We start from the raw sequence: 14,590 nt of genomic DNA, 5'->3' as shown, positions 1-14,590 counted from the left end.
GACAAAGTATTAAGAATTATTTAAGAAATATTCAGAACCTAGAGGAGAAACTTTCTAATAAAAAGGATACAAAAGTTAACTTGACAAATGTAGACTGTGTTCTTTGACAGAAAGACTCATTATCATAAAGCAGTTGTATTACATTTATAAGTTACTAAGGAACAATAATAACAAAAAATACAGATTTTCTTTCCTGGAACTAGACAAATCAATTATAAAATTCTTATGGGGGAAAAAGTGAACAAAACATAGCCTATGAAATTCTGATTAAAAAAAGCAATAAAATTACTATTCTTTTTAGGGGTTTAAACATACTGTAATGCAACAATAGTTAAGAGTGTGGGATTGGCTTATGAAAAGACAGACTAATGAAACAGAGTAGAAAAAGTCCAGAGAAAGACTTAAATGCATATGGGGATTTAGTGCACAATGAAGACTGAATGCCAAATCAAAGTTACGATAGACTTTTAAATAAATAAATAGCGTTGGGAAAATGGAGTGGCAAGTTGAAAGAAAAGAAAGCCAGTTCTGTACTCACGCTATGTTATGGGGATACAGAAATAGGTCCAAATGGAGCAATGATTTGAACGTAAAAAAATGAAATGTTAAAAGTATTAGAAAACAACATAGGTGATCTTTGTTAGAATCATGGGAAGACCTTTCTTTCTTAAATTAAAAATATTTTTAAATTTTTTGTAGTGATGGAGTCTCATTCTGTTGCCCAGGTCTCAAACTACTGGCCTCAAGCAATCCTCCCAATTTAGCCTCTCAAAGCACTGGAATTAGAGGAGTGGGCCATGGAGCCAGGCCAAGACCTCTCTCTCTCTCTCTCTCTCTCTTTTTTTAAATTGAGACAGAGTCTCACTCTGGAGTGCAGTGGTGCAATCCCAGCTCACTGCAACCTCCGCCTCCCAGGTTCAAGCAATTCGTGTGCCTCAGCCTCCCAAGTAGCTGAGATTACAGGCGCCTCCCACCATGCCTGTCTTATTTTTTATATTTTTAGTAGAGACAGGTTTTCACCATGTTGGCCAGGCTGGTCTTGAACTCCTGGCCTCAAGTGAACTGCCCACCTTGGCCTCTCAAAGTGCTGGGATTATAGGTGTGAGCCACTGTGCCCGGCCTGGCCAAGACCTTTCTAACTATAAATCAAGTCTGGATAGTTGCTTAGTTTGTTCATTGCAGCAATATTCACAATAGCAAAGACATGGGATCAACCCAAATGCCCATCAATAATAGCCTGGATAAAGAAAATGTGGTACATATACACCATGGAATACTATGCAGCCATAAAAAGGAACTAGATCATGTCCTTTGCAGGGACATGGTTGGAGCTGGAACCCATTATCCTCAGCAAACTAACACAGGAACAGAAAACCAAACACTGCATGTTCTCGCTTACAAATAGATGCTGAACAATGAAAACACATGAACACAGGGAGGGGAACAACACACACTGGGGCCTGTCATGGGGATGGGGAAAGGGAGAACATCAGGATAAATAGCTAATGCATGCGAGGCTTAACACCTAGATGATGGGTTGATAGGTGAAGTAAACCACCATAGCACACATTTACCTATGTAACAAATCTGCACATCCTGCAAATGTATCCTGGAACTTAAAATTAAAAAAAAAAAAAAAAAAATCTGGATAGCATAATAGTCAAATGTAAACACAAGTAAACCAAACATTTATGTATGTCAAAAATATCCCATTAGCAAAATCAAAACAGAAATGACAAATAGGAAAGACATTTGCAATTCATAGCACAAACTGAGTGCTTATATGTATTCTTATATAAAAACTTCTAGAAATAGTGAATGAAAAGGCCAATTTTATAGATAAGTAAGCAAAGAATATGCACGAATAGTTCACAGAAAAAAGAAATACAAAGAGCCACTAAAAAAATGAGATGATGCTAAACTTCACCAATAAAAATGCAAATTAATATTACACTGATAGAATTCCTCAACTATCTGATTGGCAAAATCCAAAACTCCTATAGTACTTATTGGAGAGGCTATGGGGAAACAGACACTTTTAAATATTGCTGGTAGGAGTAGAAAAATGGAATAATGAAAAAAAAAAAAAAAAAAGCAAGAGATCTTGGCAGACAGGAAGCAGGACTAGATTGCAGCTCCGACAGAGCAGTTTGCAGAAGCTCTCATTTGAATTTTAGCTCCAGATTGGCTGCAAGAACAAACCTGCAATCCCGAGAGGACCCACAGACCCTCTGAAGGAAGTGGACTGATCCTGCAGGACCCAGGACCCAAATACCGTAAGTGCCCCAACTGCAGAATTGGGAAAGGGAGACCCTCCTCTCCCAAACACCTCCCCACTGGAGAGGCTGAAGGTCTGTTTGTGGGAGAAATTTCTGACTTTACCTGGAGCTGAGTCAATTTGGAGAGCCAAGTGATGTACAGTAGTAGAGGAAGCTGCAGAAAGGACCTGGGAGCTCGCTGCATGCCCTAGCAGGCCATTCCTGCCTGGCACCACAGAGATCCATCAGGAGGGTGACCAGAGGAGCAGGGGGTGAAACTCCACAGGGAGAAGGAAATCTCTAGCTGAACTTTGAAAGAATTTGAATGGGTTGAGAAGCCTCCTGGCCAGAACTCGGGGGAGGGTACAAATCCAGTGTGCAACCAAGCACTTTTCTTTTGCAGCTGGAAGGTGGGTAGCCCAGGGCAAGTTTTCAAAACTGTTATGCTCTCTGCCTGGAAAAAGACTGGGGGCTGTTGTGGGGGGCACAGTGGGAGGGAAACTGGCCCTTCGGTTTGCATGGGAGCTGGGTGAGGCCTGTGACTGCCAACTTTCCCCCACTTCTCGGACAACTTGCATGACTCAGCCAAGACAGCCATAATCCTCCTAGAGATAGGCAGCAACACAATAATAGTGGGGACTTCAATACTCCACTGACAGCACTGGACCAGCCACTGAGACAGAAAGTCAACAAAGAAACAATGGATTTAAAGTATACCTTGGAACAAATGGACTTAACAGATATATACAGAGCACTTCATCCAACAACTGCAAAATACACATTCTATTCAACAGTGCATGGAACTTTCTCCAAGATAGACCATATGATAGGCCATAAAACCTCAATCAATTTAAGAAAACTGAAGTTATATCAAGCACTGTCTCAGACCACAGTGGAATAAAACTGGAAATCAACTCCAAAAGGAACCTTCAGAACCATGCAAATATATGGAAATTAAATAACTTGCTCCTGAATGGACAGTGGGTCAAAAACAAAGATGGAAATTTAAAAATTATTTGAACTGAATGACAGTAATGACACAGCCTATCAAAACCTTGGGATACAGCAAAGATGATGCTAAGAGAAAAGTTCATAGCCCTAAGCACCAACATCAAAAACACTGAAAGAGCACAGACTCACATTCTAAGGTCACACCTCAACAAACTAGAGAGACAACAACAAACCAAACCCAAATCCAGCAGAAGAAAGGAAATTACCAAGATCAGAGAACTAAATGAAATTGAAACAAAAAAATACAAAAGATAAATGAAAGAAAAAGCTGGTTCTTTGAAAAGATAAATAATGGGCGTAGTGGCTCTTGCCTGTAATCCCAGCACTTTGGGGGCAGAGGCAGGTGGATCACCTGAGGTTGGGAGTTCGAGACCAGCCTGACCAACATTGTGAGACCCCATCTCTACTTAAAAAATGGCTACAAAATTAGGCCAGGTGTGGTGGTGGTGCATGCCTGTAATCCCAGCTACCGGGAGGCAGGAGGCAGAATCAGCTTGGAACCCGAGAGGCAGAGGTTGCAGTGAGCTGAGATTGAGCCATTGCACTCCAGCCTGGGCAACAAGTGTGAAACTCTGTCTCAAAAAAAAAAAAAAAAAAAAAAAAAAAAAAAAAAAAAAAGAAAGAAAAGTAAAGAAAAGGTAAAATTGATAGACCATTAGCAAAATTAACCAAGAAAAGAAGAGAGAAAATCTAACCTCACTAAGAAATGAAACAGGAGATATTACAACTGGCACCACTGAAATATAAAAGATCATTCAAGGCTACTGTGAACATCTTTACACACATAAAGTAGAAAATCTAGAAGAGATGGGTAAATTCCTGGAAAAATATAATCCTCCTAGCTTAAATCAGGAAGAATTAGATACCCTGAACAGACCAATAACAAGTAGCGAGATTAAAATGGTAATTAAAAAATTACCAAAAAAAGTAGTCCAGGACCAGATGGATTCACAGCAGAATTCTACCAGACATTCAAAGGAGAATTGGTACCAATCCTTTTGATACTATTCCACAAGACAGAGAAAGAAGGAACCCTCCCTAATTCATTTTACAAAGCCAACATCACCCTAATACCGAAACCTGGAAAGGACATAACCAAAAAAGAAAACTACAGACTGATATCCTTGATGAACATTGATGCTAAAATCCTTAACAAAATACTAGCTAACTGAATCCGGCAACATATCAAAAAGATAATCCACCATGATCAAGTGGGTTTCATACCAGAGATGCAGGAATAGTTTAACATATGTGAATCAATAAATGTCATTCACCACATAAACAGAATTAAAAACAGAAATCATATGATTATCTCAATAGATGCAGAAAAAGCATTTGACAAAATCCAGCCTCACTTTATGATTAAAACTTTCAGCAAAATCAGCATACAAGGGACATACCTTAATGTAATAAAAGCCATCTATGACAAAGCCACAGCCAATATAATACTGAATGGGGAAAAGTTGAAAGCATTACTGAGAACTGGAACAAGACAAAGATGCCCACCCTCACCACTCCTCTTCAACATAGTACTGGAAGTCCTAGCTGGAGCAATCAGACAAGAGAAAGAAATAAACGGCATCCAAATTGGTAAAGAGGAAGTCAAACTGTCACTGTTTGCTGATGATATGATTGTTTACCTTGAAAACCCTAAGGACTCCTCCAGAAAGCTCCTAGAACTGATTAAAAAAAAAAACACAGCAGTTTCCAGATACAAGATGAATGTACACAAATCAGTAGCTCTTCTGTACACCAACAGCAACCAAGCAGAGAATCAAATCAAGAACTTTTACAATAGCTCCAACAACAACAACAAAACCTTAGAAATATGCCTAATCAAGGAATTGAAAGACCTCTGCAAGGAAAACTACAAAATTCTGCTGATAGAAATCACAGACAATACAAACAAATGGAAACACATCCCATGCTCATGGATGTGTAGAATCAATACTGTGAAAATGTCCATGCTGCCAAAAGCAATCTACAAATTTAACACAATCCCCACCAAAATACCACCATCATTCTTCACATAGTTAGAAAAAACAATTCTAAAATTCACATGGGACACAAAAAGAGCCCACATAGCCAAAGCAAGACTAAGCAAAAAGAACAAATCTGGAGGCATCACATCAAACTATACTATAAGGCCATAGTCTCCAAAACAGTGTGGTACTGGTACAAAAATAGGCACACAGACCAAAAGAACAGAATAGAGAATCCAGAAATAAACCAAAACACTTACAGCCAACTGATCTTTGACAAAGCAAACAAAAACATAAAGTGGTGAAAGGACACCGTTTTCAACAAATGATGCTAGGATAATTGGTAAGCCACATGTAGGATAATGAAACTGGATCCTTATCTAGCACCTTATACAAAGATCAACTCAAGATGGATTAAGGACTTAAACTAAAACCTGAAAGTATAAACATTCTAGAAGATAACATTGGAAAAACCCTTCTAGACATTGGCTTGGGCAAGGATTTCATGACCAAGACCCCAAAAGCAAATGTAATAAAAACAAAGATAAACAGCTGGGACCTAATTAAAGAGCTTTTGCATGCCAAAATGAACAGTCAGCAGAGTAAACAGACAACCCACAAAGTGGGAGAAAATCTTCACAATCTATACATCTGACAAAGGACTAATATCCATAATCTATAATAAACTCAAACAAATCAGTAAGAAAAAAATAAACAATCCCATCAATAAGTGGGCTAAGGACATGAAAAGACAATTCTCAAAAGAAGATACACAAATGGCCAACAAACATGAAAAAATGGTCAACATCACTAATGATCAGGGAAATGCAAATCAAAACCATAATGCAGTACCACCTTACTCCTGCAAGAATGAACATAACCAAAAAATCAAAAAACAGTAGATGCTGGCATAGATGTGGTGAACAGGGAGCAATTCTACACTGCTGGTGGGAATGTAAACTAGTACAGCTGCTATGGAAAAGAGTGTGGAGATTCCTGAAAGAACTAAAAGTAGAACTGTCATTTGATCCAGCAATCTTACTACTGGATATCTACCCAGAGGAAAATAAGTCCTAATTTGAAAAAGACACTTGCACATGCATGTTTATAATGGCACAATTCACAATTGCAAAATCATGAAACCAACCCAAATGCCATCAATCAATGAGTGGATAAAGAAACTGTGATATATATAAATGACAGAATACTATGCAGTCATAAAAAGGAATGAATTAACAGCATTTGCAGTGACCTGGATGAGACTGGAGACTATTATTCTAAGTGAAGTAACTCAGTTATGGAAAACCAAACATCGTGTGGGAGCTAAGCCATGAGGACGCAAAGGCATAAGAATGATACAATGGACTTTGGGGACCTGGGGGGAAGATTGGGAGGGTGGTGAGGGATAAAGACTACAAATATGGTACAGTGTATACTGCTTGGGTGATGGGTGCATCAAAATCTTACATATCACCACTAAAGAACTTATTCATGTAACCGAATACCACATGTACCCCCAATAACTTACAGAAAAATAAAAAATAAAAATAAAAACTTAAAAAGAAAAATGGAATAACCATCAGGAAAGGGTTTCTAGAAATACCTATTAAAATTTCAGATGCATTTACCTTTATTTCTAGCAATCTCATTTTAAAAAATATATATATATATATTTTATATATACACATATACATATACATATATATTACACCCACATATATATATAGAGAGAGAGAGAGAAAGAGAATCATGAGTTTCTTAATAACAGAAATACGTTCTGAGAAATGTATTATTATGAGATTTAGTCATTGTGTGAACTCACAGAGTGTACCTACACAAACCTAGTTAGAAACTTAGGCTGTAAGGTATAGCCTATTGCTCCTAGGCTACAAACCTGTACCACATGTTACTGTACTGAATACCAGAGGCACTTGTAATACCATCTAAGTATATGTGTATCTAAACATAGAAAAGGTACAGTAAAAATATGGTATTATAATCTTATGGGATGGCCATAGTATATGCAGTCGGTCGTTGACCAAAACATTGTTATGCAGTACATGACCGTATATTAGATAGACAGTATCTGTGCTAATATGATAGTTGTACAATCAATTGCAATGTTTTTGTTCATAAAGCAAAAAATTAGAACACAAGTATCTGGCAGTAGGGAACTGGTTGAATAAATCACAGTATATCTGCATCTGCAAAAAAAGCAAAAGGAAGAGTTCTATCTACTACTGACTTGGAAACATCTCCAGAACAAGGTCTCACTTTGTCACCCGATCTCTGCTTACTGCAACCTCCACCTCCTGGGCTCAAGTGATTCTTCCATGTCAGCCTCCTGAGTAGCTGGGACTACAGATATGGGCTACCAGGTCTGGCTAATTTTTAAACTTTTTTAGTGGAGATGAGGTCTCACTATATTGCCCAGGCTGGTCTTGAACTCCTGGGCTCAAGCAATCCTCTTAGCCTCTCAAAGTGCTGGAATGGATTACAGATGTGAACCACCATGCCCAGCCTTTCCAGAATAATTTTGTTTTTTTGAGACAGAGTTTCACTCTTGTTGTCCAGGCTGAAGTGCAATGGAGTGATCTCAGTTCACTGCAACTTCCATCTCCCGGGTTCAAGTGATTCTCCTGCCTTAGCCTCCCAAGTAGCTGGGATTACAGGGGTGTGCCACCATGCTTGGCTAATTTTTGTATTTTTAGTAGAGATGGGGTTTTACCATGTTGGTCAGGCTGGTCTCGAACTCCTGACCTCAGGTGATCTGCCCACCTCGCCCTCCCAAAGTTCTGGGATTACAGGCATGAGCCACCACTCCCAGCCCAGAATAAATTTTTATGTTAAAACAAAAGCAAAGCATAAAATAGTGTATATTCTAGACTACTTTTATATAAGACCTTTTATATAAGACAGGAGGGAAAAGGATGCATTTATATTTGCATAAAGAAATACTGGAAGGATAAAAAAGACATGAATACAAACATTAAACTATAGCAACTAGAGAGAAAAAGAGTGGAAAGGCAAATATTGGAATGAGATTCCTGTGTGTTTTTTTCTTTTTTAACATATTTTTATATTTGAATCAAAGAATTAAAATGAATAAAATAGAATATTTTCTTAGAATTTGGTGCCAAGTTTTAGAGCAAAGATATCTGAATAAACTTCAGCAAAGTAATGCGGTTTAGATTACAATACAGGGAAATTGCCAGTTGTTTACAGCCAATTTGCCAACTTTTTATTAGAGTACTTTATTTTTTAGTGAGACTTGAGAACTCAAAAAATCTTGAAGAAATCCTTTATGTCAGACACTGAGAACACAATAATATGGATAGAAGTTCTTGCTCTCAAAGAGTTCAAATCAGGGAGACAAAAACATAAACATATGATTATAAGGCACAAGAACACCAAAAGCTATACACAAGGTGTAATGTGATCAACTACTCCCATTTGCCAAGGAAGGCTTCCTAGAAGAGATGAGAGCCAGGCTAGATCTACAGGATGACTAAGAGCTTGAAGGTGATCCTGCAAAGGGGGGACATTTCAAGCACAGGGAACGGCACATGCCATGGTGTTTAGGGAACTATAAAGTTCAGGGTTGCTCTATAAAGTTCAGGGTTGCTTTTTTTTTTTTTTTTTTCCTCCCTACAGGATAAAGTTTGACAGGAATAATACAGGGTGGTTTCAGGAGAATAAAAACACTCCAGGCAGCAGTTTCACATGACTAGAGACTATGGGCTGATAAAACCCTGAAAAACAAGGTGTGGACCAAGCTAGCTAAGACTGACTGGACCCAACATGGCACTGGATTTGACCTAGGTTTCACAAATAGGACCTTATTATATGCTCATTAACATACTAAATCACACACCCCCACCCCCCAGTGCCATGACAGTTCCAAGAACATCCATATTTAGTATAAAAATGGGTGGCATTGCAGATTCCCAGAAATCTCCACCTTTTTCCAGGAATTTTCATGAATATTCCACCCCTTGGTTAAGGAAACACATAAAGGTAGCAGCCCCAAACCCCCTTGTGGGTGACTCTCTCGAGTACACCCACACTCCCTTTTATTGAGGGTGTACTTTTCTCTTTGCAATTAATCTGTGTAACCTTCACTATTTTCTGACTTGTCCTTGAATTCATTCTTGCGATGGTATCAAGAGCCTGCACAGTGGCTGCAGTCAAGGTCCCACCAGCATTTGGGGACCTCCCCCAGCCCACTAGTATCAAAAGTACCAGTTCGTTAGCCTCAAAGCAACCCTTCACAACTTGGCTTTCTTTTCACCTCATTTCTTACCACTGTGGAGGCCTACAAGTTTACTGGCATATAAGATTTCACAGATAGGGAAGCCTCTGGTCCAGGGAAGCTCCAAGAGTGGCCCCTTGGAATTGTGGATGTCAAGGAGTTCTGAAGTGGGAACACTGGTGAGCTAATCAAAGTGTGGTGGCAAGAGTTTGGGTAGAGAGCAAAACTGTGACCCAGGTACATTATACTTCATAAATACTGGAAAGCAAGGCCCATGTGAATATAACTTCATTTAACAAGCAAGTATTGTGTTCCAAGCACTGTCCTCAGAGATCTTTTAATTGCATAAATGATATTACACCTTTACTTAAAATCATTGCTTCTCATGACATTTTAAATGGAAGTAATGAAACTGTGCCACAAAGAGTTAAAGAAGCCCATAACTAAAAGAAAGTCTTGAGTTTGCAGGATGGCAGATAAGAGAAACAGCTTGCTGAAACACTGAAATTCCCTCCACTTGTAAGATAATGAAGCCGGCTGAAATCAGTTGGAACCAATATGACCGATTGGAGTCTGCACAGAACAAGCCTGCTGACATCACCTGAATTTCCACTGCATGTTTCATACTAACTCGCTCTTGAATATGCACATGGGACCCATGAAGTAGCATGAAGAGGTAACTGCACATGCCTGAGGACTTTCGAGACCTCACCTTTCCTTCCGCCAATCACCTGCTAATCCCAGAATCCTCCCACTAAACCCTTTTAAATAAAATTCTTGCCTTAAAATCAGCATGAGGAGAAAGATTTGAGCTTGACTTGTGTCTCTTGTGAGTCAACTTGCAATATAAAGCTTTTCTCAAAAACCGGGTATCATATTATTGGCTTCTAGCACATTGGGCAGCAAGCCCCCTTTACTCAACAACAGTAAAACTCCTTTGATATGGTTTGGCTGTGTCCCCACCCAAGTGTGATCTTGCATTGTAGTTCCCATAATCCCTACATGTCATGGGAGAGACTCCGTGGGAAGTAACTGAATCATGGGGGTGGTTACTCCCATGCTGCTGTTTTCTTGATAGTGAATGAGTTCTCATGAGATCTGATGGTTTTACAAGGGGTTTTTCCCTCTTTTCTCAGCAGTGCTCCTTGCTGCCACCATATGAAAAAGGATGTGCTTGCTTCTTCCACCATGATTGTAAGTTTCCTGAGGCCTCCCCAGCCCTGCAGAATTGTGAGCCAATTAAACCTCTTTTCTTTATAAATTACCCAGTCTCAGGTATTTCTTCACAGCAGTGTGAGAAGAGATTAATATAGTAAACTGGTACCAGTAGAGTGGGGTGCTGCTATAAGGATACCTAAAAATGTGGAAGCAACTTTGAAACTGTGTAACAGGCAGAGGTTGGAAGGATTTGGAGGGTTCCAAAGAAGACAGGAAAATAAGGAAAAGTTTGGAGCTTCCTAGAGACTTGGAAAGCTCAGAAGACAGGAAGATGTGGGAATGTTTGGAACTTCCTACATTTACTGAATGGCCTTGACCAAAATACTGATAGTGATATAGACAATGAAGTCCAGGCTGAGGTGGTCTCAGAGGGAGATAAGAAACTTGTTGGGAATTGGAGTAAAGGTCACACTTGTTATGCTTTAGCAAACAGACAGCTGGCATTTTGCCTCTGCCTTAGAGATCTGCAGAACATTGAACTTGGGAGAGATGATGTAGGGTATCTGGCAGAAGAAGTTTCTAAGTGGCAAAGTGTTCAAGAAGAAGCAGAGCATAAAAATTTGGAAAATTTGCAGGCTGACAATGTGATAGAAAAGAAAAACACATTTTCTGGGCAGAAATTTAAGCCCGTTGCAGAAATTTGCATAAGTAATGAGGAGCCAAATGTTAATCCCCAAGACAATGGGAAAAATGTCTCCAGGTTATGTCAGAGACCTTCACAGCAGCCCCTCCCATCACAGGCCTGGAGGCCTAGGAGGAAAAAATGGTTTCATGGGCCAGGTCCAGGGCTTCCCTGCTGTATGCAGCCTCAGGACTTGGTGCCCTGTGTCACAGCCATAGCTAAAAGGGGCCAAGGTACAGTTTGGCCATGGCTTCATAGGGTGCAAGCTCCAAGCCTTGGCAGCTTCCACATGGTGTTGAGCCTGCAGGTGCACAGAAGTCAAGGATTGAGGTTTGGGAACCTCTGCCTAGATTTCAGAAGATGCCCGAATGTCCAAATAGAAGTGTGCTGCAGGAATGGAGCCCTTGTGGAGAACCTCTGCTAGGGCAGTGCAGAGGGAAATGTGGCATGGGAGTCCACACTGAGATCCCACTGGGGCACTTCCTAGTGGAGCTGTGAGGGGTCCTCTAGACCCCAGAATGGTAGATCCACAGATAGCTTGGACCGTGCACCTGGAAAAGCCACAGACACCCAACAGCAGCCCATGAAAGCAGCCAGGAGGGGGCTATACCCTGCAAAGCCACAGGGGTAGAGCTACCCAAGACAATGGGAACCCACCTCTTATATCAGTGTGACCCAGAGGACATGGAATCAAAGGAGATCATTGTAGAGCTTTAAGATCTGACTGACCCACTGGATTTCAGACTTGTGTGGGGTCTGTAGCCCCTTTGTTTTGGCCAATTTCTCCCATTTTGGATAGGTGTATTTACCCAATGCCTGTACCTCCATAGTATCTAGGAAGTAACTAACTTGCTTTTGATTTTACAGGCTCATAGATGGAAGGGACTTGCCTTGTCTCAGATGAGACTTTGGACTTGGACATTTGGGTTAATGATAGAATGAGTTAAGATATTGGGGGACTGTTAGGAAGGCATGATTGTGTTTTGAAATGTGACAACAAGAGATTTGGGAGGGGCTGGGGGTGGAATGATATGGTTTGGCTGTGTCTGCACCCAAATGTCATCTTGAATTGTAGTTCCCATATCCTCCACATGTTGTGGGAGGTAATTGAATCATGGGGGTGGTTACCTCTATGCTGCTGTTTTTGTGATAGTGAGTGAGTTTTCATGAGATCTGATGGTTTTATAAGGGGCTTTTCCCTCTTTGCTTGGCACTACTCCTTGCTGCCACCATGCAAAGAACAATGTGTTTGCTTCCTCTTCTGCCATGATTGTAGGTGTCCTGAGGCCTCCCAGCCCTGAAGAACTGTGAGTCAATTAAACCTTTTTCCTTTATAAATTACTCAGCCTCAGGTATTTCTTCACAGCAGTGTGAGAATGGACTAATATAGCCTTCATATTCAGGTCCCATAAATTCTGCCCCAGCCTACATCTCTGACTGCACTCTGTAACACCTCTCCCTTTCATAATGGCCTTTTTTCAGTATCTAGAAAGTGCCAAGCTGCCTTATGTCTGTAATGCCCTCTATCCTTTGCTCCTTTGCCTAAATCCTACTTATCCTTCTATTGTAACTTTAAATGTTACCTCCTAACCAAGCCTTTCTCCTAACCAGCTCACCACCATCTAAATTTTACTTCCAATTAAACACTTGATATATTTTCTTTCATATCAGATTTTCTCATTGTGTTTATGTATTTACTTGTTTAAAGAAGATTTTATTCCCCTCATGAAACTACAAGCTTCATGAGAGTAGGAATTATTTGTTTTGTTGAGTACTTTAAAAAGTGCCTGGCACATAGTAATCCACAAAGGCTTGTGAAAAGAATGTATAAATTTAATCCTCGTAACAACTTTGCCAAATGATATTGTTATCCTTCTTTTCAGATGTGGAAATTGAGGCTCAGAAAGGTTAATATCTCCAAATAAGGGTCTATATCCAAATCCTATGCTCTTAAGTCATATATTGTCTCCCAAATGAAGACAGGCTTCTCGTGAAAATGGCCTAGAAGTGGCATAGGGAGCTAAAGATGATAAAACCTATCTCTTGGCTTTGGCTTATGAGGTATGGACAAAGAACAGCCTCTGTTGGAGGGAACTGAAAATGAAGGTCCTTGGGGTTCCAATTTTAAAAGATGTGATGGAGTGCCCTGTGAAAAGGTTGAGGGCACAGAGGAAGTGGGTTTACAGATAAATAGGAATGAGTTAGGAGACTGGACAGCTGTAAGAAAATGAGCAAGGAGAGTAGATGAGACTTCTCGGCAGCCATGGGGATAAAAGGATGAATGCATGGTTGACTGAATGCAAGTGTACACTTAAGTATTTAGTGACTGTGTGAACAAGAAGCTTGGACAGAATTAGAGGAGCTGAACTGCCTAGGAGTATCAGGAAGTACTCAAACAGTATTAGGCTATAGTACTTACTGTATACTCCTTCAATTTTTGTGAGCACTATTCTCCCTGGAGGGACTTCTACTCCACTAATGTGGCCCATCTGCTCCTCATCAAGTTCTGGCATAACCTCTAGTTACTCTACCATCTACTGCTTCACTTCTGTTAACTTAGCTCTATCGTGCTGCAAAGGTCAGGGGCAAGAAAATAAATCATGATCAGTAGGGAAAGTAGTAACTACACAAAGAAGGCCAGGAATGAATTTTTCAGAGGATGAGTTAAAAGTTTCTGAAGCATGTTTCATACCACCTCTTACACTCTCAGTAGTAGGTAGAAACCTGGGTGTAGTCCTAGACAACTTAAAAATGTGCTAGAGTTTAGGCCTAAAAGGAATGGACATCAATGGTTTTTAAAAACATGAAAGTACCCAACTTCAGACATATATTCCATTATAGTTAAAAAGCTGTATACTTTTTACATTCAGAGATGGGTAGAAAGTGAGGGTTTAGTGTGTCAATCACTAAAAAGCAAAATATTTAGTACTGCCTTAAGAGTTGCTAAGAAAAACTGTACCTTACAACTGGAATCCAAATAATCCAAAACAGATGTAAAGTATGTAGAAATAGGCTGATAGCTCCTGAATGATGACAACAGCTGGCTCCCAGCCACTCTGCCTAGAAACAGTTGCTAGGCAGCATGAGATTTGCTCACAAATGCACTTTTCACCCAATAATCAGTATTATAACACACATGCCACTCTCCAGTTTTTCTGCTCCTGTGTAGTTTAAAGGCAAAAGACTCTGGTAAATATTATTTATGAAGGCTAATGGTCTCAGGGACAGTAAACCAGGCTAGGCTATT

At 40.0% G+C, this 14,590-nt stretch overlaps 1 protein-coding gene across 5 annotated transcripts in view; it reads right to left on the bottom strand.

The window, feature by feature from the left end:
- C10H2orf88 (chromosome 10 C2orf88 homolog) overlaps positions 1 to 14,590 on the bottom strand; it is a 195,396-nt gene that overhangs the window by 46,375 nt on the left and 134,431 nt on the right. The window contains exon 1 of one of the 5 annotated variants that reach the window (XM_009182612.2): positions 14,303 to 14,410. The exons of 2 other annotated variants lie outside the window; for them this stretch is intronic. The gene's annotated coding sequence lies outside the window, so the exon portion shown is untranslated. Of the gene's footprint in view, positions 1 to 14,302; positions 14,411 to 14,590 lie in introns of those variants that run through there. 2 more of the 5 variants (XM_009182611.4, XM_021923808.2) reach the window with 2 other exon arrangements.

The sequence above is a fragment of the Papio anubis genome, chromosome 10 (genome assembly GCF_008728515.1).
Source record: "Papio anubis isolate 15944 chromosome 10, Panubis1.0, whole genome shotgun sequence".
Lineage (NCBI taxonomy): Eukaryota > Metazoa > Chordata > Mammalia > Primates > Cercopithecidae > Papio > Papio anubis.
The sequence above is the reverse complement of the archived record's forward strand: the minus strand, read 5'-3'. Positions and strand labels throughout refer to the sequence as shown.